This window comes from Urtica dioica, chromosome 9, assembly GCF_054948205.1.
Source record: "Urtica dioica subsp. dioica isolate 48M chromosome 9, U.dioica_male_clone48M_v1_H2, whole genome shotgun sequence".
In the NCBI taxonomy this organism is placed as follows: Eukaryota; Viridiplantae; Streptophyta; class Magnoliopsida; order Rosales; family Urticaceae; genus Urtica; species Urtica dioica.
Genome location: NC_142764.1, coordinates 2,034,620 through 2,057,569, shown reverse-complemented (window position 1 = coordinate 2,057,569; position 22,950 = coordinate 2,034,620).

The following is a 22,950-nucleotide window of genomic DNA, read 5'->3' as shown; positions in this document are numbered from 1 at the left end:
GGAACCTGCTACATCGAACACACGGACGGAACTCCAATCCGGCACCCGTGGAACGCCGAGCACTTGAGGCAGTACCACCAGTGACCAAGTCCCCCCATTTATTGCTCTGATTTCCCTTATTCAATAAGGCCTACGCGCCACTGTTCAAGGATGTTCTCTGTTAGCAAAACTTAATAAAAAGTAAAGTTCGCGGTCTCTTCACCCACTTTATCACAGTTTTTAGTCATCATGGCACGACCTGTAAACTAAAAACTCGGGGGGCTATGGGTCCTGAGACGTACACTCGAGAAATTACGGCATAAAAAAAAAAAAAACCTTAAGCCCCCGACTCACGGGATACCAAGGCTTAAGAAGCTCGGGCCCTGACGGCTCATCAGGCATACGGGTCCGAGAAAAGACGTCGACCTAACCCGACACAAAAGTTTGGTCGCTCAACCCACGAGCTCAAAGACATCGGCCTTACCCGACGCAAAAGTTCGGTCGCTCAAACAGCACGAACACTTCAACCCAGGCCTAAGTCCCCCACGGGGATACAGACTTAGGAAGCTCGGACCCCGATGGCCCTTCGTGCATACGGGTTCGAGTAAAACGTCGGCCTTCCCGGCGTGCCGTAAGACGCGTAAAGGTGCAGGTGAAAGACGTCTTTCGAGACGCATGTAAGTCGCGTAAAGGCGCTGCCTCAAACCCGAAAAAGGCCAAATTTGAGCCAAACAAAGGTTCGCTAGCCTCAGGGCACGAACACCAAAAGACGCCGGCCTAACCCGGCGCAATAGGGTTTGAGTAAAAGACGCCGGCCTAACCCGGCGCAACCGCGTTCGCTCACCCCAGGGTGAGCAGGCCCAAAAGACACCGGCCTAACCCGGCGCAACCGCGTTCGCTTGCTCCAGGGCAAGCGGGCCCAAAAGACGTCGGCCTAACCCGACGCACCCGCGTTCGCTTGCTCCAGGGCAAGCGGGCCAAAAAGATGCCGGCCTAACCCGGCGCAACCGCGTTCGCTTGCTCCACGGCAAGCGGGCCCAAAAGACGCTGGCCTAACCCGGCGCAACCGCGTTCGCTTGCTCCAGGGCAAGCGGGCCCAAAAGACGTCGGCCTAACCCGACGCACCCGCGTTCGCTTGCTCCAGGGCAAGCGGGCCCAAAAGACGCCGGCCTAACCCGGCGCAACCGCGTACGCTTGCTCCAAGGCAAGCGGGCCCAAAAGACGCCGGCCTAACCCGGCGCAACCGCGTTCGCTTGCTCCAGACGAAGCGGGCCCAAAAGACGCCGGCCTAACCCGGCGCACCTACGTTCCGACGCTCCAGGGCGCGAACGCTAAAAAGACATCGGCCTAACCCGGCGCACCTACGTTCCGACGCTCCAGGGCGCGAACGCTAAAAAGTCGTCGGCCTAGCCTGGCGCACCTACGTTCCGACGTTCCAGGGCGCGAACGCTAAAAAGACGTCGGCCTAACCCGACGGAAAGCGCGTTCGCTTGCTTCAGGGCACGAACCCAAAAGACGTCAGGCTCAGCCGGCGCACCATAAACGCTCGGTCGCTCAAACAGCGCGAGCTCAAAGACGCCGGCCTAACCCGGCAAGCTCGGTCGCTCAAACAGCGCTAGCTCGAAGATGCCGGCCTAACCCGGCAAGCTCGGTCGCTCAACAGCTCGAGCTCAAAGACGCCGGCCTAACCCGGCGAGCTCGGTCGCTCAACAGCACGGCCTAACCCGTCTAGCTCGGTCGCTCAACAGCACGAGCTCAAAGACGCCGACCTAACCCGGCGAGCTCGATCGCTCAAACAGCGCGAGCTCAAAGCCGCCGGCCTAACTCGGCGAGCTCGTCGCTCAAAAGCACGGGCTCAAAAAGACGCCGGCCCAACCCGGCGCGACATAGACGTCCGGTCACCAAAGGCACGGAAGCAAAGCCCCCGGGAACTACCCGGTATGACCTCTTCGATCGCCGGAAGGCACGAAGCGAAGTCACTGGGCCACGGCCACATTAGGCACGCTGAATCGACGGCCTAACCCGACGGACCGATACCACCGTTCAAACACGGGTCGGCCAACCGTCTAACTGGGCACAAGCACCCCCTCACATCGAACATTTAAACGACGACGAGTCGTAACGACGAAATGAGCGGAGGACAAATCCCAGCTAGAGACGCAGAACCTGCCAAAACTATTGGTAAGGATACAAGCCCTTCGGGCCACGATTAGCCCGCAAAGAAGGCATATACGAGTGAAAATTACTCGAAAAATGAGATAGGCATTCAACATGAAAGCAACAAAAATATCTCATAAATAAAAAGAGCCACGGCTCTGAATCCAATAAACACGTGTTGAACAAAAAGTGCGTGAAAAATAAATAAAATCCTAGAAAAAGAAAAGAAAGCATAGCGCTAAACATACGCGCTGAAAAAGAAAGCCACTCGGCTCAAGGAGCACCCTCATCCAGCAGGGGGAACAAGGTGTTGAAGAAGTCAAAAGTGACCCCCCGGGCCTCGTTCTTGGTCGCGGTCGCGTCTCGACATTCCACCGCTCCGGCACGACGGGCTTCCTCGGTCCCTATGTCGTAGTCATCATGCAAGTCGGACGCTCTTCGCTCCGCTTTAGCAAGCTGGGACTAGAGGCGAGCGTTTTCCTCCGCCAGTGAGTCGCGCTCGCGCTCCGCCTGAACACGCGCCGCTTCGCTCAAAGTAAGCTGGCGGTGCGACGTCTCCAAGGCATCAGATCGAGCATCCAGTTGCCTCCGAAGGTCGGTAACCTCAGTACGAAAAATCTCCGTTGATCGGGTCGCCACCTCGCAAGCTCACCGTTATTCGGTGAGCTCCCCCGCCATCTTGGCCACCGACAGTTGGGCTCCATCACGCTGATCTTGTGCGATTTGGAGTTCCACCCTGGCCTCACAAAGCTGGTCTCGAAGCGTCTCGGTCTCCGCCCCCGGGTGCGAACCTCGCTCGACCTGAGCCAGCCTAGCCTTCGTCCGGGCGAGCTCCTCCTGAGATGCCCCTAAGCACCGGATGAAGTCGTGCAAAATCATGTCGCTTCGCACGGCCCTCACATACGCATGCGACGACAAAGAAGCAAGGGTTAAAACTGAAACCTACGCTTACAACAGAATAAACAGAAATACTGACCCTTTGAGCTTCGGTAACCCCCGCCTGGAAGAAAGCAATGTCGCTCTTCGACACCACGCCCTTCCACCAGAATAGTGGGGATCCCTCGAGGTGGCAGAAACAATCCCCTCGAGCCTCTATCGCCTCCAGCTCCACCCCCGAGTTCGCCATCTTGGGTTCGGAACGCTCGTCGGGAGGTGCCGATGTCGAAGCCCTCTTCAAAGAAGCCCGAGACTCGAGTTCTACTAGACCGGCAGTCTCGGCGCGCTCTCCCTTCGCCTTGCGGTCAGCGACCCTAGAGCGAACCTCTGCCATTGACTCAGGGTCCCGAGAAGCGAGGGCCAGCCTCCTAGCTCGCCTCTTTGCAGCTACACATAACAAAGCAACGAAGGCCAGGTTCCTGTCAACACAAAAAGTTTTACAAAACCGTAAAGTTACCTCGAGAAGCAGGAGCGACTGGTTGAGCCACGGGACTCGGGGGCCTGCTCGCCCGGAGCGCCTCCTGGGTGCCCGGAGCAAAGGGCGGGAACCACCCGGTGAGCGCCATCAGCTCGGGGGAACGGAAACGCTCGCTAGCCTTGCAGGTGTTGGAATTGATCTAGGGTTTAAGAAAAAGATTAAACGCTTCGGGAAGCGGCGGAATTTTAAAAAATTTCTTTTCAAGTAAAAACAGTTTTTACTAACCTAGACAAAGAGCAAGTACATGTAATTAAAACCTATTATGAGTATAGAAGTTTACTAACCTTTCTTGAAGCTTGAACTTTGTAGAAGCTTTTGGAAAGTTTGCAACGCTCGTCTCCTCGCAGCACGTCTCTCTTTCTTTCCTCAGCACCTCGAGCAACCACGATAGTTTCTATCACTAAATCACTCGAAATAAAAGGAATCAGTGAGTGGGCACTTTTAAACACTACGACTTAAGAACGAGTCTTGAAGTCGCAGAGCTAAACTCTAGGTCAAATGAGGACCTAGGTGCCAAAACAAAATCGAAAATAAACTAGAGAGAGAGAGAGGAGTTCGGCCAAAGTTCTAGAGAGAGAGTCTCTCAAATCTCTTAAACTTGGATGAATGAAATGTGAGGAATGAGGCTCCTATTTATAGGAGGAGGATTACCTTCAAAAGGTAGTTTCCTCTTTTCCTATTGCCTTGCACGTCCAACATGCCTCATGAAGGCTTAGGATTTGTTTCCTCATTTGATTTCCTCTTAGTTGGCCGAAAATGCACTTTCCTTCTTAAGGAAATTTGTTTCCCCTTTTTTCTTTTGGCAAGTATCTTCATACATCAATGCACAAAATAAACTCTCTTTCCCACTATGGCATGAACGAAATTCAGCCTTATTTTCCTTGGGTTGGACGAAATTTGAGCTTCTAGAAGGAGCTTCTAGATGTTTCTTCATTTGTTCATGACAACATAAGAAAAGCCCATTAAGAATTTTCAAGTAAAATTCTATGAAATGAAATTAATCCTAAAGGTGTTATAAACCAAACGATAAATGTATGTCACCTCATGCTTTGTTCCTTGGAGTGTGAATAAATGAACTGGCCAGTGTCCAAATTGAGTCCTGACTCTTTTGGATGAAACAATGTGACTTGTTAGCTCCTCGTCAATACATTGTTTCTAACTTATTCACAAGCGACAAAGGAGTTGAGGAAATAACAGCTAGAAGGGTAAAATGGTAATTTAGTAAATCCCGACTAGCTGATGACATTCATGAAGGGTAAACATAGATAATATTCAGTGGATCCGCTCATTATAATTAGGTGAATTCTTGAGTAGAAAATAAATTCATTTGAACCGAGAGATTTTCAGTGTCAACTCTTTAGTGGAGTCAGTTGGCATTAAGCTAAACTTGGAAAAGGTTTGTGAACTTTTGAGTCCAAGTGTTTAGCTCAAGCTTTGTTCATTTGGGTCCATGAGGTCACTGTCACGAATCACATCGAGTAGGAATAGTTAAACTGAAAGCTAAGTCAAAACAAGAATGAGACAGTTTTACGAAAATTGTCAAAAGGGTATTTTTGTCTTTTTGGACATAGGACGAAAAAAATGTCAATAAATTTTTTTGACATTGTCATATGATGACAAATGAAATAAATATTACTCAGCCATATTAGTGTAATTGGGCCTTGAGGATTAATTTCATTTCATAGAATTTTACTTGAAAATTCTTAATGGGCTTTTCTTATGTTGTCATGAACAAATGAAGAAACATCTAGAAGCTCCTTCTAGAAGCTCAAATTTCGTCCAACCCAAGGAAAATAAGGCTGAATTTCGTTCATGCCATAGTGGGAAAGAGAGTTTATTTTGTGCATTGATGTATGAAGATACTTGCCAAAAGAAAAAGGGGAAACAAATTTCCTTAAGAAGGAAAGTGCATTTTCGGCCAACTAAGAGGAAATCAAATGAGGAAACAAATCCTAAGCCTTCATGAGGCATGTTGGACGTGCAAGGCAATAGGAAAAGAGGAAACTACCTTTTGAAGGTAATCCTCCTCCTATAAATAGGAGCCTCATTCCTCACATTTCATTCATCCAAGTTTAAGAGATTTGAGAGACTCTCTCTCTAGAACTTTGGCCGAACTCCTCTCTCTCTCTCTAGTTTATTTTCGATTTTGTTTTGGCACCTAGGTCCTCATTTGACCTAGAGTTTAGCTCTGCGACTTCAAGACTCGTTCTTAAGTCGTAGTGTTTAAAAGTGCCCACTCACTGATTCCTTTTATTTCGAGTGATTTAGTGATAGAAACTATCGTGGTTGCTCGAGGTGCCGAGGAAAGAAAGAGAGACGTGCTGCGAGGAGACGAGCGTTGCAAACTTTCCAAAAGCTTCTACAAAGTTCAAGCTTCAAGAAAGGTTAGTAAACTTCTATACTCATAATAGGTTTTAATTACATGTACTTGCTCTTTGTCTAGGTTAGTAAAAACTGTTTTTACTTGAAAAGAAATTTTTTTAAATTCCGCCGCTTCCCGAAGCGTTTAATCTTTTTCTTAAACCCTAGATCAATTCCAACAAATGGTATCAGAGCGACATTAAGTCATCAAAGAGATGCATGTACATGTTTTTAAAATTATGAGCTTGAAAATCGTTTTCGAAAGTTTACTAATTTTGTGACAAGTTAGAATTGTAATCTTAGATTTTTTTAATTTATTGCTCATGCCTTTAAATTAAAAACCATGTTGTTTTTCTATGAGTTTGGGATGATGTTAAAACACATTAGAATCAGTTCTAAAAGTTTTTAATTTTTTATATTGAAAAAAGTGTTTTAAAGGTTTGAGAATTTTCGAGTAAAATTTTGTGACTAGTTTTGTTATCTTGCTAGTTTCTTATTTTTACTTGAATCGTTTTATGCTTGTTGTTATTTCTTTTATGCCTTGTTATTACCTTGCTAATAAAACACAAATAAAAGCTTTAAACAACATCTTAAAACGTTCCGTTACACTTGATTCTTTTTCGCACCTAAGTAGGACCAAGTTTTAATTTATTTCTTTTTCTTCGAGCTGGAGTAAACCCGCATTAAAAGTGGCATAACTCTCTGCTCAGAAATCGAAATTTAATGATTCTTGAATCAAATTAAAGCTCTGTCTGTCCTCTGTCCAATGCCACCGGTTTCGGCTCAAAAGGACATCGGAGCCGCCAGATATGGCGATTTTACTCCGAGGTGCGCGGCTGTCCGAAACTCCAGTTTTTTTAGAAATCCGGATTTTCAAACCCCACTACCATGAGTTATAGAACTCTAATGAGAAAATTTTCTTGAGCAAAAATGTTTTTCATATGATTATAAACATGATGTGTAAAGATTAAAAGTTTTGATTTTTGAAAGATTAATTGAAATTGAATTTTTTACAAAACTAGTTTGAATTTTGAAAAACCGTTTTCACTTTCAAACTTGAAAATATTTTGTCATCCAAATCAAATAAGTTTTCAAAATGTTTTCAAAACTTTATCTATATCACATATGTTCAAAATCTATATGCTCTTGAAAATTTGAGTGGGAGGTCTCCTTGTAGACAAGCCGAAAAATAAAAAGATGTGTAATCTCAAACTTTCAAGTGTTCGAGTGAGTTGAAGTTCACACTTCCCTCACGCACTTTCCCGAAATAGAAAATAGGAAAAGATCGAGTATGTACCTTGTGCCTTTATGCACTAATACTGCTCTGAACATGTCGATCTAGAATTCTCTTCTAGTTGTCCGCTCTGTCGCTCTCTAACTAGGAAATTTGTTTCCGAAGTTAAAAGAGTCGATGAACCAACTCCAAAAACTAAGTGGGAGGGTTATACTTGTTGTTTGTAACCCACGATCCCCAACACTAATGAAAAGTGCAAGTGTCGCCGGACTAAGAGTCACCCTCGTGGCCCTCTCTTAAATGAGAGTACTCAAGGGCGCTTTGCTCTGATCATTGCTCAATGAGCTACGTCCGAGAGTGAGACGATGATGACAAGACCTCCCCTCGGCGGATTGTTTTTCAAAGTCAATCTTTTGGACTAAGTGGTTGGTTACACACTTAGACTCAATCCCTAGTAATCCTCCCTCGAGGCCCTGCGAAAGGATGTGAGTGATCAAACCAATTTACAAGGTGGCTAGTCAAAATTGATGTATTGACATCTTGGCTATGCATTAATGATGAGTCATTTACTTATGAAAGGAGACTCGTTGCGGCCTTCCCTCGAAGGAGTAAAGTTTCATTTCGTTCATAACACCTTTGGATTTTATAAAGTCTTAAACAAACTTAAATCCTAAACAAAAGACTAATCATAAACTTGTTTCAACTTTTATAGGCAATATGTCTCCCAACTCTCTCTCTTTCATTCTTTCCTCGAACAAACTCGAAAACAAAAACTACATAGACTCGAAACGTAACCTCGACATTATACCTACCGTTAACAAGCACAAATGGGTACTGACCACCCCGTGTCCTCCTCTGACGAATGATGATTCAACTCAAGAGGACAATGACGCCTTAACGGCCTGGCTTCGATCCGATGAGATTGTGAGGTGCTATATCTTGGCATCTATGAACAATATGCTGAAAGAGCAACATCGTGACTTCGAGACTGCCGCTGACATGCTCTACAATCTCCTTGAGATGTTTGGAGGGCAAAGGCGTCAAACAAGGCAACAAGCAATCCGACAGTTTATGAACTGTCATATGCAGGCTAGGACTCCTGTTGGAGACTTCATGATACTGATCATTAGTTTTCTGAATAAAATGGAAATCCTAGGATCTGAGATTGATGGGAAGAATATCATAGATATGATCTTAGAAACTCTCCCCGCATCTCTTGATACCGCCAAGATGAACTACTCCATAAACAAGCTAGAGTACACTGTTACCAAGCTTATGAAGGAGTTTCACACTGCTGAAGGTCTCACTAAGAGAAAGAGGAATCAAGGAGAGGCACATGCTACTGAGCAAAGAGCCTCCGCCTCTGGAACTAAGAAGAGACCTCACAAGGCCGATAAAAAAACTGTCCTGCCAATCTCAAAGCAAAGGAACATAGTATTGTACTAGTTACCGAAGCATGTTTAGTAGCTGATAATGTATCAACGTGGATTCTTGACTCCGCTGCTACTAACCATATTTTTTGTTCCTTGAATGGTTTCAAGAAAACCAAAAGCTTAGAGGAAGGCGAGTTCTGTTTCAAATGGGGTGATGGGAGCCTAGTGTCTGCAAAGGCTGTGGGATCCGTGACGCTGTCTTTTGAAGACCGCACTTTAAACTTGAATAATGTATATTTTGTTCCTACCTTTGGGAAGAACTTAATATTCGTTGCTCGTCTTCGTGAGCAAGATTATTGTTTAAAGTTCATTAAGAATGGAATTCGTATTTCGTTTCCTGATAATTTTTTTGTCACTGATGCGTGTATGAAGAATGCTCTTTTCTACATCTATCCCACCCAACCTTCTCTTTTAGACACCGAAATAGATAATGATCTAATTAGGGAGCCAAAGAGGATCAAACTTTCTGAATCCTCCGATCTAACAAAATCAACACACCTATGGCACTTAAGACTTGGTCATATCAGTCTAGAAAGGATTAAGAGACTTGTGAGGGATGGTCCACTCCAAGCCTCTGCAATAGGTTCACTACCTATTTGTGAATCCTACATAGAAGGAAAAATGACTAAGCGACCTTTCTCTGATAAAGGTCGAAGAGCCACTGAGTTGCTGGAACTAATACATTCTGATGTATGTGGTCCGCTCATCCAACAGGCACGTGGAGGATACGAATACTTCGTTACCTTCACTGATGATTACTCACGATATGGGTTTGTCTATTTGCTCAAACACAAATCCGAGACCATTAACGTATTTAAGGTCTTTAGGGCTTTAGTGGAAAAGCAAACTGGCAAAGTGATCAAAACCCTTCGATCTGATCGAGGTGGTGAGTATATGTCTGGAGAGTTCGATGACTTTCTTAAAGAAGAAGGTATCGCTTCTCAGCTTACCGCACCTGGCACACCTCAACAAAACGGAGTGTCAGAGAGAAGAAACCGAACTCTTATGGAGATGGTTAGATCGATGATGAGTTACTCATCACTCCCGCTTTCCTTTTGGGGATATGCCCTCGAAACAGCCGCTTACATTCTGAACCAAGTTCCATCTAAAACGGTTCCTGGTACTCCTTATGAAAGATGGACTGGCCATAAAGTAAGTTTGGGCCACATCCGAATTTGGGGTTGCCCTGCACATGTGCTAAGGCAAAAGACTAGCAAGTTGGCTAGTAGGTCAGAATTGTGCCTGTTTGTGGGATATCCAAAGGAAACCAAAGGTTTCATTTTCTATAGTCCCGAGGACGATAAGACTTTCGTTAGCACGAATGCTCGTTTCCTTGAGGAGGACTTCATGAAGGATGCGAAACCTAGAAGCAAAATTGTGCTTGAAGAAAAGTTGGGTGAGGAAGCTTCTACCTCATCTGTAAGAACTGTTCTTACCCCAACTGAAACACAACCTAACTCATCAGAATCTCGTCAAGTAGTACTTCGACGTAGAGGGAGGGCTACTCAAAAGCCTGACAGGTACATGTCTTATGGAGACTCTCTTGTAGCCGTCTCCGACATGGATGACCCTGTTTCGTATAGCCAAGCGATGGCTTGTTCTGAATCAAACCTTTGGCTTGACGCTATGAAAGTTGAAATGCACTCGATGTATGTCAATAATGTCTGGAAACTTGTAGACCTTCCTGAAGGGATTAAACCCGTAGGGTGTAAGTGGATATACAAGAAGAAAAGGGGTCATGATGGGAACGTTGAGACATTCAAAGCACGACTTGTGGCGAAGGGTTATACCCAAGAAGAAGGGATTGACTATGAAGAAACCTTCTCGCCAGTCGCGATGCTTAAATCCATCCGCATACTCCTATCCATAGCTGCAACTCTCGACTATGAGATCTGGCAAATGGATGTCAAGACAGCCTTTCTGAATGGCAATCTTGACGAGCGCATTTACATGGCTCAACCAGACGGTTTCGTGGATAAAGGTCAAGAGACCAAGGTTTGTGAGTTGCTTAAATCCATTTATGGACTAAAGCAAGCATCTAGGTCATGGAATATTAGATTCGATGAAACTGTAAAGAGCTTTGGCTTTGAACAGTCAATAGATGAGCCTTGTGTTTACAAGTTACTACACGAAGGCAAAGTTGTGTTTCTGGTACTATATGTCGATGATATACTACTCATTGGTAATGACGTGGGTAAGTTATCTGAGGTTAAGGTCTGGCTGGCAAAGCAATTCGATATGAAGGATCTAGGAGAAGCCGCATACATTCTGGGAATCCAAATCTTTCGAGATAGGAAAAACCGGACCCTGTCGCTCTCTCAAGCATCTTATATTGATAAGGTGATGGATCGCTTCTCGATGCAAGACTGCAAGATGGGTCAAACACCCTTTAGGCATGGAGTTTCACTCTCTAAGGACCAGTCTCCCAAGACTGCACAAGAGATTGAAGACATGAGGAAGATTCCTTACGCCTCTGCCGTAGGAAGCCTCATGTATGCCATGCTTTGCACTAGACCTGACATCTGTTTCGCCGTTGGCGTAGTTAGTCGTTTCCAATCCAACCCTGGACCCGAGCACTGGATTGCTGTTAAGCATGTTCTTAAGTATCTTCGAAGAACTAGGAACTTGATGCTTACATACTCAGGTACTGACCTGACTATGACGGGATATACCGACTCCGATTTTCAAGCGGATAAGGATTCCAGGAAATCCACTTGGATCTGTGTTCATCCTTAATGGTGGAGCTGTTGTGTGGAGAAGTATTAAGCAATCTTGCATTGCTGACTCCACAATGGAAGCAGAATATGTGGCTGCTTGTGAAGCATCCAAAGAGGCTGTATGGCTTAGAAAGTTCCTTAAGTATTTGGAAGTTGTTCCAAACGTCGACGAGCCCATGACCCTTTATTGTGATAATAATGGGGCTGTCGCTAACTCAAAGGAACCTAGAAGCCATAAGCGCTCTAAGCATATTGAGAGGAAATACCATTTGATTCGAGAGATCGTGCAGCGCAGAGACGTGGAAGTGAAGAAGATCTCAACGGTGGACAACCTCGCAGATCCATTCACCAAGGCCCTAGCGAACAAGGTCTTCGACCAACATCGTGAAGGATTAGGCATGAAGGACTACACACAGCTTCTTTGAGTCAAGTGGGAGTTTGTTGTCAATGGTGCCCACAAGAAGAGTTGTAGTCTTTATTTTGTACATTTGATGTAATAAAGTCTCAAGAAGACTCTTGCTTGTAATTGCCTATCTATTCATTAATAAAGTTGAAACGTTCATTCATTCTTTCTTTGTTTGAAGCTTTATGATAAAACCTTAGTCTTTTAGTCCATAAACAAACTTAACAACTTACGAAGAGACAAATGTAGATTTGCATGAACAAACTCTTCGTAGTTTGCTTAAAACGATATATTCGCAATCTAAGGGTCAAAGGACTATTGACCTCAGTATGATTGTTAGAAGAATCTATGATGTCTGGTTATGAGGCATTGAGAGTTGGGGACTCTATAGTTCTTCTAGGTATCTTCCGAAGATACTGAATTGACCAGTGCACTTCTAGAGACAATATAAGAACAAACCATTTAACCTCTTAGTACTTCTAGAAGTGCACTGGTCAATTCAGTATCTTCGGAAGATACCTAGAAGAACTATAGAGTCCCCAACTCTCAATGCCTCATAACCAGACATCATAGATTCTTCTAACAATCATACTGAGGTCAATAGTCCTTTGACCCTTAGATTGCGAATATATCGTTTTAAGCAAACTACGAAGAGTTTGTTCATGCAAATCTACATTTGTCTCTTCGTAAGTTGTTAAGTTTGTTTATGGACTAAAAGACTAAGGTTTTATCATAAAGCTTCAAACAAAGAAAGAATGAATGAACGTTTCAACTTTATTAATGAATAGATAGGCAATTACAAGCAAGAGTCTTCATGAGACTTTATTACATCAAATGTACAAAATAAAGACTACAACTCTTCTTGTGGGCACCATTGACAACAGCAGGCTTCCGACATCCCCAATATTTCTCTCACAAAGGGGAGCTCCGCTGCCTCCTCGTCCGCTGGAAAGTCGGCCATACGATCGAAGCGAAGGGGCGCCTCGCCGAAGGCGTCCGAGGTGACCCACACCCACGCCTGGCGGCTAGGCGGGTCACTATCCTCGACCAGCCTCACGTTGCCCCGAGCACGGGCCATGTGAAATCCTGGCTGCCGTGGCGCCGGGAAGACGGCAACCAAATTATGGAAGTCGTCTACGGACATGGCACGCTGCGTCTGGCAGTGCCACTCCATAAAACACGTAGCCAACATGCGATAGAACGCCGGGCTCATCTGGCACGCATGGACCCCTAGTCGGGTCAGAATCTGCTGAACGATCGTCGGAAACGGGAGGCGCAATCCACAGGCGAGACTCCCGATCGCCACAGCCGCGTACCCGTCCCTTGGATGAGAGGGCCTGTCCTCGGGGGCAGGTCTAAGCAACCCCACCGAGGGGGGGATGTTGTACGTCTCCCAGAGCGTGCTGAAGACTCGGGAGGTAAGCGTGCTCGCGGCATCAACCCCCTTGCAGTCTAAACCAACGGGGGCAACAGAGTCGCCCACTCCGTACATGTGGGTCCTTTCCAAAGACCTCGCATAGGTATAGCCCAAAGCCTCCGCGGACTCGAGGGCTGGCCAAGCTGTCGCCAACACCTTGCCATTACGTGTCTCCTTCCCTTTCGCGAAAGAAGCCCCCAAGTCCTCTTCAGGGTCTTCTGAACCCGACCCTAGGGGGTCGTCGGAATAAATCTCGTCCAGAAAAGATTAGGACGACACTATCGCAAGCTCAACACCCGAGGCATCCAAGTTAGACGCCCGAGGAAGCTCAGCACTCACCGCCGCTTCACCCCGCTGCTTGAGCAGGGGGGCGTCAAATGACGCCTCACGGGAGACCAGGTTGATCACCAACCGTGACGAACGTGGGTCCTTGGACCCTTTGTCCTCCCCTTCGGGGCCACACCTAGTAGGTGGGCCGCGCCCGGGCCCCGCCAGCTAGGCTATCGCCGCTGCGTCGGTCTCCAACTCCGCGAGCCATTTGTTCGCCACGCTAGAGTCTTCCTCGACGAAGATGGGAATCCCATCGAGTTCCTTAAAGGGACCCTTGGCCGCCCCCCCGAAATTTGGGAGAGGGCAGGTAGGGTCAACCTCGGGATCATCAACGTGGGAAACAAGCTCACTCCCCATTAAAGATAGGAAAAAAGTCGGGTTCCCAGGGGAAATTTCAAACTCAAAGGAATTTTTCAATTACCCACAGGCTGCCAGTGTGAACAGAAAGGGCGGGGGCTCTCCTATTTATAGGAGAGGAAGGAGCAAACCCTGCTCCTTCCCCCGCCCCTGCACGCGCAACACAAGGCCCGGCCCACGGGCCGGCCTCGCGCGCGCGCCAGTCCCCCAGCGCCAGGCCGCGCGCGGGTCTTGCTGCCCGGCCGGCCCGGTCCGGCCCTCAGGGGACCGGTCACAAAAATAAAAAGAAGAAAAAGATACATGCGTGCGCGCGGCCACGTGTGATGAAAGGCGAAATCACCTCAACGCCCTTTTCTTTTCTAAAGTTCACGACTTACGTCCCGTAAGCCGTAAACTTGGGGGGCTAATGTTACTGGTCATTTTTGGGACACCGGAAATTAAAAAACGATTCAAGGCCGGCCGGGTTTTGCCAATGGGCCCCGCCTCACCAGGCCCGAGCGCCCTGACGCACCCACGGCCCGGCACGGCCGGCGCGCGCGCACCTGCGCCCCTGGCCCTGAGGCCCCCGGCCCAACGGGCCTCAGCGCGCCCTAGCGCGCCTGGCTCGCGTGCACCCTGCGCCCCGGCCCGCGCGCGCTCCCGCGCCCCGGTCTCCTGGCCCGCGCACACACTCTCGTGCGCCCCGGCCTCAAGGCTCGCGTGCACCTCGGCCGAGCATCCTGGCCACCCCAGCCACCTTGGCCGAGCGCTTTTGCCACGTTGGCGACCTCGGCCGAGCGTCTCGGCCACCTCGGCTGAGCGTCTTTCCCACCTCGGCCACCTTGGCCGAGCGCCTTTGCCACCTCGGCCACCTCGGCCGAGCGTCTTTGCCACCTCGGCCAACTCGGCCGAGCGTCCTTGCCACCTCAGCCGGGCACGCCGCGCCCGGCCAAGTCCCGCGCCCGGCACGCCCCGCGCCTATCCAGGCGACATGTCCCGCGCGCCCTACGCCCTCTTGGGCGTGAAGCCTCGCGCGTCCCGCTCCCGGCCACCCGATGGGCCTCAAGGGGTCGGCCCAAGGCCTCTCTCCGCAACTATAAATACCCCCCCTAGGGGAGAAAAAAGACACATACACACACACACACACACACACACACAGACTCACACACAACCTTTGATTCCAACAACATTTCTCTTCTCTCCAGAATTCTCTCTCGTGCTCTTGTGATATTCCAAGAGCGCGCACTCCTCCTCCCTCGGCTCAAAAACACGAGGGCCCCCCTCCACGAGAGGGAGCGCGCTCCTCTTGTGTGACCCGAGCTTCAGCGGTAGGCACCGCTCTCCTGCTTCTTGGCCCTTGAGCTAGAACTCCGAGCTACGAGCACGCGACCCCTTTAAAGTCTTCACTAAAAGCTACGAGCCGGGTCCTACTCTAAATCCTTGGATTCCCAAAGCCTCTGAGCCCAAGATAGCCCCCGATACACAAAAATTGAACTACGTTCTGACCTGATCCCGACTAAAGGGTACGTAGGCAGCCAACCCTTGGTATAGTCACACCCCCCAAAACACACCTCAGGGTCTGGAGGGTGCAGCTCGGTCTACGAGCTCCCATTTTTGGCCCGTGCGCGATCACTTGGTCCGGCCTTGGATTGAACTGCCCGAGGTATTTAATTGTTCTTCATTTTCGTGCGACAACAGGGCCAAACTCCCTTTAGGCATGGAGTCTCAATCTCTAAGGACCAGTCTCCCAAGACTGCACAAGAGATTGAAGATATGAGGAAAATTCCTTACGCCTCTGCCGTAGGAAGCCTCATGTATTCTATGCTTTGCACTAGCCCTGACATCTGTTTCGCCGTTGGCGTAGTTAGCCGTTTCCAATCCAACCCTGGACCCGAGTACTAGATTGCTGTTAAGCATGTTCTTAAGTATCTTCGAAGAACTAGGAACTTGATGCTTACATACTCAGGTACTGACCTGACTATGACGGGATATACCGACTCCGATTTTTAAGCGGATAAGGATTCCAAGAAATTTACTTCAGGATCTGTGTTCATCCTTAATGGTGGAGCTGTTGTGTGGAGGAGTATTAAGCAATCTTGCATTGCTGACTCCACAATGGAAGCATAGTATGTGGCTGCTTGTGAAGCATCCAAAGAGGCTGTATGGCTTAGAAAATTCCTTAAGTATTTGGAAGTTGTTCCAAACGTCGACGAGCCCATGACCCTTTATTGTGATAATAGTGGGGCTGTCGCTAACTCAAAGGAACCTAGAAGCCATAAGCGCTCTAAACATATTGAGAGGAAATACCATTTGATTCGAGAGATCGTGCAGCGCGGAGACGTGGAGGTGAAGTAGATCTCTAGCAGATCCATTCACCAAGGCCCTAGCGAACAAGGTCTTCGACCAACATCGAGAGGGATTAGGCATGAAGGACTACACACATCTTCTTTGAGTCAAGTGGGAGTTTGTTGTCAATGGTGCCCACAAGAAGAGTTGTAGTCTTTATTTTGTACATTTGATGTAATAAAGTCTCATGAAGATTCTTACTTGTAATTGCTTATTCCTTAATAAAAAGTTGAAACGTTCATTCATTCCTCCTTATGATAAAACATTAGTCTTTCGTCCATAAACAAACTTAACAACTTACGAAGAGACAAATTTAGATTTGCATGAACAAACTCTTCGTAGTTTGCTTAAAATGATATATTCGCAATCTAAGGGTCAAAGGACTATTGACCTCAGTATGATTGTTAGGAGAATCTATGATGTCTGGTTATGGGGCATTGAGAGTTGGAGACTCTATAGTTCTTCTAGGTATCTTCTGAAGGTACTAAATTCTGAACAGGACCTATTGGTGAAGTACTAAGTTATGAAGATGTTATGAGTAACTTTGTGAAGTTCTCATAGATATGGAATTCATGTAGAAGATTGCTGAAATGCAATGTATATCACCTCAAGTTTTGTTTCTTGGAGTGTGAGTAAATGACCTGGCCAGTGTCCAAATTGAGTCCTGACTCTTTTGGATGAAACAATGTGACTTGTTAGCTCCTCGTCAATACATTGTTTCTAACTTATTCACAAGCGACAAAGGAGTTGAGGAAATAACAGCTAGAAGGGTAAAATGGTAATTTAGTAAATCCCGACTAGCTGATGACATTCATGAAGGGTAAACATAGATAATATTCAGTGGATCCGCTCATCATAATTAGGTTGAATTCTTGAGCAGAAAATAAATTCATTTGAACCGAGAGATTTTCAGTGTCAGCTCTTTAGTGGAGTCAGTTGGCATTAAGCTAAACTTGGAAAAGGTTTGTGAACTTTTGAGTCCAAGTGTTTAGCTCAAGCTTTGTTCATTTGGGTCCATGAGGTCACTGTCACGAATCACATCGATAGGAATAGTTAAACTGGAAGCTAAGTCAAAACGAGAACGAGACAAGTTTTACAAAAATTGTCAAAAGGGTAAATTTGTCTTTTTGGACATAGCATGAAATGAATGTCAATAAATTTTTTTGACATGGTCATATGATGGCCTAGATCACTTGGCCATGATGTGTTCATTGGGCCTTGTGGATTAATTTCATTTCATAGAATTTTACTTGAAAATTCTCAATGGGCTTTTCTTATGTTGTCATGAACAAGTAAAGAAAAATCTAGAAAGGCTTTCTAGAAGCCCTTTGGCCGTCCAACCCAAGAGAATGGGAGACTAATTTAGTGCAGCCCAATAGAGAAAAAGAGAGTTTATTTTGTGCATTAATGTATGAAGATACTTGCCAAAAGAAAAAGAGGAAACAAATTTCCTCTAGAAGGAAAGTGCATTTTCGGCCAACTAAGAGAGAACAAATGAGGAAACAAATCCAAGGACTTGCATGACATGTCATGAACGTCCAACATGGGTAGAAAAGAGGAAATAAGATTTGCTCATGAATATATGATATTCTATAGAGAAGAGGAAACTACCTTTATGAAGGTAATCCCTCCCCTATAAATAGAGACCTCATTCCTCTCATTTTATTCATCCCATGTTCTAGAGATTTGAGAGCTTCTCTCTCTAGCTTGGCCGATCCTCTCTCTCTCTCTCTCTATTCAATTTCGTTTTTGTTTCGGCACCTAGGTCCTTATTTGACCTAGAGTTTAGCTCTTCGACTTCAAGACTCGTTCTTAAGTCGTAGTGTTTAAAAGTGCCCACACACTAATTCCTTTTCTCTCGAGTGATTTAGTGATAGAAACTTTCCTGGTTGCTCGAGTTGCCGAGGAAGGAAGAGAGACGTGCTGCGAGGGGAGACGAACGTTGCAACCTTTTTGAAAAGCTTCTCAACGTTCAAGCTTCAAAAAGGTTAGTAATCTTTTATGCTCATATTAGTTTCTATTTTTACATGTTCTTGCTCTTTGTCTAGGTTAGTAAAAACTGTTTTACTTGTAAAAGAAAGTTTTTAAAATTTCGCCACTTACCGAAGCGTTAAACTTTTTCTTAAACCCTAGATCAATTCCAACAAACTCCTCTCTCTCTCTCTCTCTCTCTCTCTCTCTCTCTATCTCTCTCTCTCTCTCTCTCTCTCTCTAGTTTTCTTTCGTTTTTGTTTTGGCACCTAGGTCCACATTTGACCTAGTGTTTTTAGCTGTTCGACTTTGAGCCTTGTTCTCGAGTCGTGCTATTTAAAAGTGCCCACTCACTAATTCTTTTTCTCTCGAGTGATTCTTGTTAGAGAAACTATCGTGGTTGCTCGAGTTGCCGAGGAAAGAAGAGAGACGTGCTGCGAGGGGAGACGAACGTTTTAAACCTTCCGAAGGCTCATCAATGTTCAAGCTTTTAAAAAGGTTAGTTAATTTTTAATGCTCATAATAGTTTTTATTTACACGTACTTGCTCTTTGTCTAGGTTACTAAAATCGTTTTACTTGTCAAAAAGAAATTTTTTAAATTTCGCCGCTTACCCGAAGTGTTAAACTTTTTCTTAAACCCTAGATTAATTCCAACAGGTCACTGGCGTAGGAACTGTCCTGCCTACCTCAAAACCAAGGAAAAAGGTATTGTACTTGTTACCGAAACTTGCTTAGTAGCTGATAATGTATCATCGTGGATTATTGACTCTGCTGCTACTAACCATATTTGCTGCTCCATGATAGGTTTTAGGAAAAGCAAATGCTCAGAGAATGGCGACTTCTACTTCAAGTGGGGTGATGGGAGCGTAGTGTCTGCGAAGGCTGTGGGATCCCTGATGCTGTCTTTTGAACACCGCACTTCAAATTTGAATAATGTTTATCATGTTCCTTCCTTTGGGAAAAACCTAATATATGTTGCTCAACTTTTCGAGCAAGATTATTATTTAAAGTTTATAATGGAATTCGTATTTCTTTTTCAAATTCTTTTGTCATTGATGCATGTATGAAGAATGGTCTTTTTTTACATTTATCCCACTCAACCTTCTCTTTTAGACACTGAAATAGATAATGCTTTGGTCAGGGAGCCAAAGAGGATCAAACTATTTGAATCCTCTGATCTAATGAAATCAACATATCTCTGGCACTTGAGACTTGGTCATATCAGTCTAGACAGGATCAAGTGACTTGTGAGGGACGGTCCACTCCAAGCCTCTGCAATAGGTTCACTACCTACTTGTGAATCTTGCATAGAAGGAAAAATGACTAAACTTGGAAAAGGTTTGTGAACTTTTGAGTCCAAGTGTTTAGCTCAAGCTTTGTTCATTTGGATCCATGAGGTCACTGTCACAAATTATATCGAGTAGGAATAGTTCAACTAGAAGCTAAGTCAAAACAAGAACGAGACAAGTTTTACGAAAATTGTCAAAAGGGTAAATTCGTCTTTTTGGACATAGCATGAAATGAATGTCCATAAATTTTTTGACATTGTCATATGATGACATATAATCACTTGGCCATAACAAGTTTATTGGGCCTTGTGGATTAATTTCATTTCATAGAATTTTACTTGACAATTCTTAATGGGCCTTTCTTATGTTGACATGAACAAATGAAGAAAAATCCAGAAACCCTTCTAGAAGATGTACACGCCCAACCCAAAGAAAAAAAGAGAGATTATTTTGTGCATTGATGTATCAAGATACTTGCCAAAAGAAAAAGAGGAAACAAATTTCCTCTATGAGGAATGTGAGGAATTCGGCCAAGCAAGCATGGACAGAGCGAAAAATAAAAGAGGAATGAAATCCAAGGAGTCATGAAGGCCCTTGTTGACCGTGTGACTTGGATAGAATAAGGGCAATATTTGCTCATGAATATGTGATATTCTATAGAAGAGGAAACTACCTTGTTGAAGGTAATCCCTCGCCTATAAATAGAGCCCTGATTCCTCTCATTTTTATCATTCCAAAGTTTTATAGATTGAGAGTTTCTCTCTCTAGACTTGGCCGCCCATCTCCTCTCTCTCTCTCTCTCTCTAAGTTTTCTTTCGTTTTTGTTTTGACACCTAGGTCCACATTTGACCTAGTGTTTTAGCTCTTCGACTCCTAGACTTGTTCTTGAGTCATCGTGTTTAAAAGTTCCCACACACTAATACCTTTCTTTCTCGAGTGGTTATTGTGATAGAAACTTTCGTGGTTGCTCGAGTTCCCGAGGAAAGAAGAGAGACGTGCTACGAGGACAGACGAACGTTTCAACCTTCCTAAGGTTTCTCAACGTTCAAGCTTCTCAACGTTCATAGTTTCAATTTATATGTACTTGCTCTTTGTAGGTTAGTAAAACCGTTTTACTTGTTTTAAAAAAAAATTTAAATTCCGCCACTTGCTCGAAGCGTTAAATATTTTCTTAACCCTAGATCAATTCCAACAATTACCGCTCAAAGAAACAGTCGTGGCGAAGACCTATGAGAGAGGATGAGTTCCCGCCGGGGTCACAACCTTGCGGCCCCAATCAATGGGGACCTCTCCACAACACAAGGGTCGAATGAAAGGCGCCAGGTGACTCCTCCCGAATAGGGAGTGACCCCGAACACTGGCGTTGAAGTCGTCACCATGATTCATAATCTTCGCAATGAAGTCAGTGAGCTACGTGAAGACGGCTTGGCCGGTGACACATACAGGGTCGTAGAAGAACATTCATCGCCATTCACCGCCTAAATCCTGGCTGAGGTCTGCACGGGAAATTTTAAACTCCTGAATCTTCCTCCACACTTATCACATCCATCATTACGAAACTTGGATGACGATGCAGGGTGTCTCACCACGGGCTCTATGCCAAGTTTTAGTCTTACCTTCACCGGACCCGGTTTCGAGTGGTTTAAGAATTTAAGACCAGGGAGCGTCCAGTCATTCAAAGACCTGAAGGACATGTTCCTAGTACGATTTGCTATGTCGATGGTTGTAACGAAAACCAAGATGTACTTATGGTCAATCAGGCAAGAGAATAATGAGTGCTTGAGACAATATCTCACTCGATTCACTGCGGAATCAAACAAGGTTGACCGCTTCGACGACAGTGACACAATTAGAGCAATCGTTGAGGGCTTGTGCACTGGAGACTTCTTAAAGTCCGTCATAGGCAGAGTCCCGTCTACAATGGCCGAGTTAATGAACCGAGCCAAGACTTTCATGGAGGTTGAAGATTACCTTGACGGATGTAGGAGGATTAATCAAATCTCCCACCGTCGAGACTGTTGTCGCACGAAAATGAACAATGATTAAATACCTCTAGCGGTTCGATCCAAGGCCGGACCAAGTGATCGTGCCCGAGCCAAAAATGTGAACTCGTAGACCGAGTTACACCCCCCAGACCCTGAGGTGTGTTTTGAAGGGTGTGACCGTGCCAAAGGTTGGCTGCCTACGTACCCTTAAGTCGGGATCAGGTCAGAATGTAGTTCAGTTTGAATGTTGGGAGCTATCTTGGGCTCGGAGGCTTGAGAATCCAAGGCTTTTTAGAGTAGGACCCGGTGTTACCGGTCGTTTTTGGGAAACCGGAAAGTCAAAAACAATTCAAGGCCAGCCGGCTTCGCCAGCCGGCAAGCCCAATGGGCTCCGGTCCACTAGGCCCGAGCGCCCTAACACACCCACGGCTCGATGGGGCTGCGCGCGCGCCAGCCTGCCCGCACCCCTGGGCCGCGCGTGCACCTGCGCTCCCAGCCCAGTGGGCCTGAGGGAAAGGCATCCTGGTTCATTCCAACACTTTTCTCTCACTCGAGAATGCTCTCCTCTTCCGTGTTGTTGTGACATTACAAGAGCGCGTGCTCCTCCTCCCTCGGCTCATAAATTCAATGACCCCCCTCCACGAGAGGGAGCGCGGTCCTCTTCTGCGACCCGAGTCTCTGCAGTACACACTGCTCTCCTGGTTCTTGGCCCTTGAGCTAGAACTACGAGCTACAAGGCAAGCGACCCCTCTAAAGTCTTCACTAGAAGCTACGAGCCGGGTCCTACTCTAAAGCCTTGGATTCTCAAGCCTCCGAGCCCAAGATAGCCCCAACATTCAAACAGAATTACGTTCTGACCTGATCCCGACTAAAGGATACGTAGGCAGCCAACCTTTGGCATGGTCACACCCCCTAAAACACACCTCAGGGTCTGGAGGGTGCAACTCGGTCTATGAGTTCCCATTTTTGGCCCGGGCGCGGTCACTTGGTCCGGCCTTGGATTGAACCGCCCGAGGTATTTAATCGTTGTTCATTTTCGTGCGACAACATTTTGGCGCTAGAAGGAGGGGATTTCCCGACTTAAACAATCCAAACTCCCTTCTGCAGCTCGACCGCTTTCTTCTCAACTTGAGAAAGACATGAGTGGTCAACCACCCGTTCGTTCTGAGGACTTGAATAACCCCAAAAACGCAACTCGAGTGAAGAAATACTTCCTGCGCTCCTGGGCGCAACGCGACGAGGAGTCTCTCAATGACGAGAGCAACACCACCACGCCCCTTCCACCTCAGGACAGTCGGGACGACCGCATCCTTGAGATGGAGGAGAAAATCCGCCAACTAAAGATAGCTAATGCAAGATACCACCGCCAACTGGCGGGTAAGGCACCTGCGCAGGGCACCCCCCACGGGGAATCCGAGGACCTTATGGACCTTATCGAGACTGTTGGAAATGATCTAGGGTTTAAGAAAAAGATTAAACGCTTCGGGAAGCGGCGGAATTTTAAAAAATTTCTTTTCAAGTAAAAACAGTTTTTACTAACCTAGACAAAGAGCAAGTACATGTAATTAAAACCTATT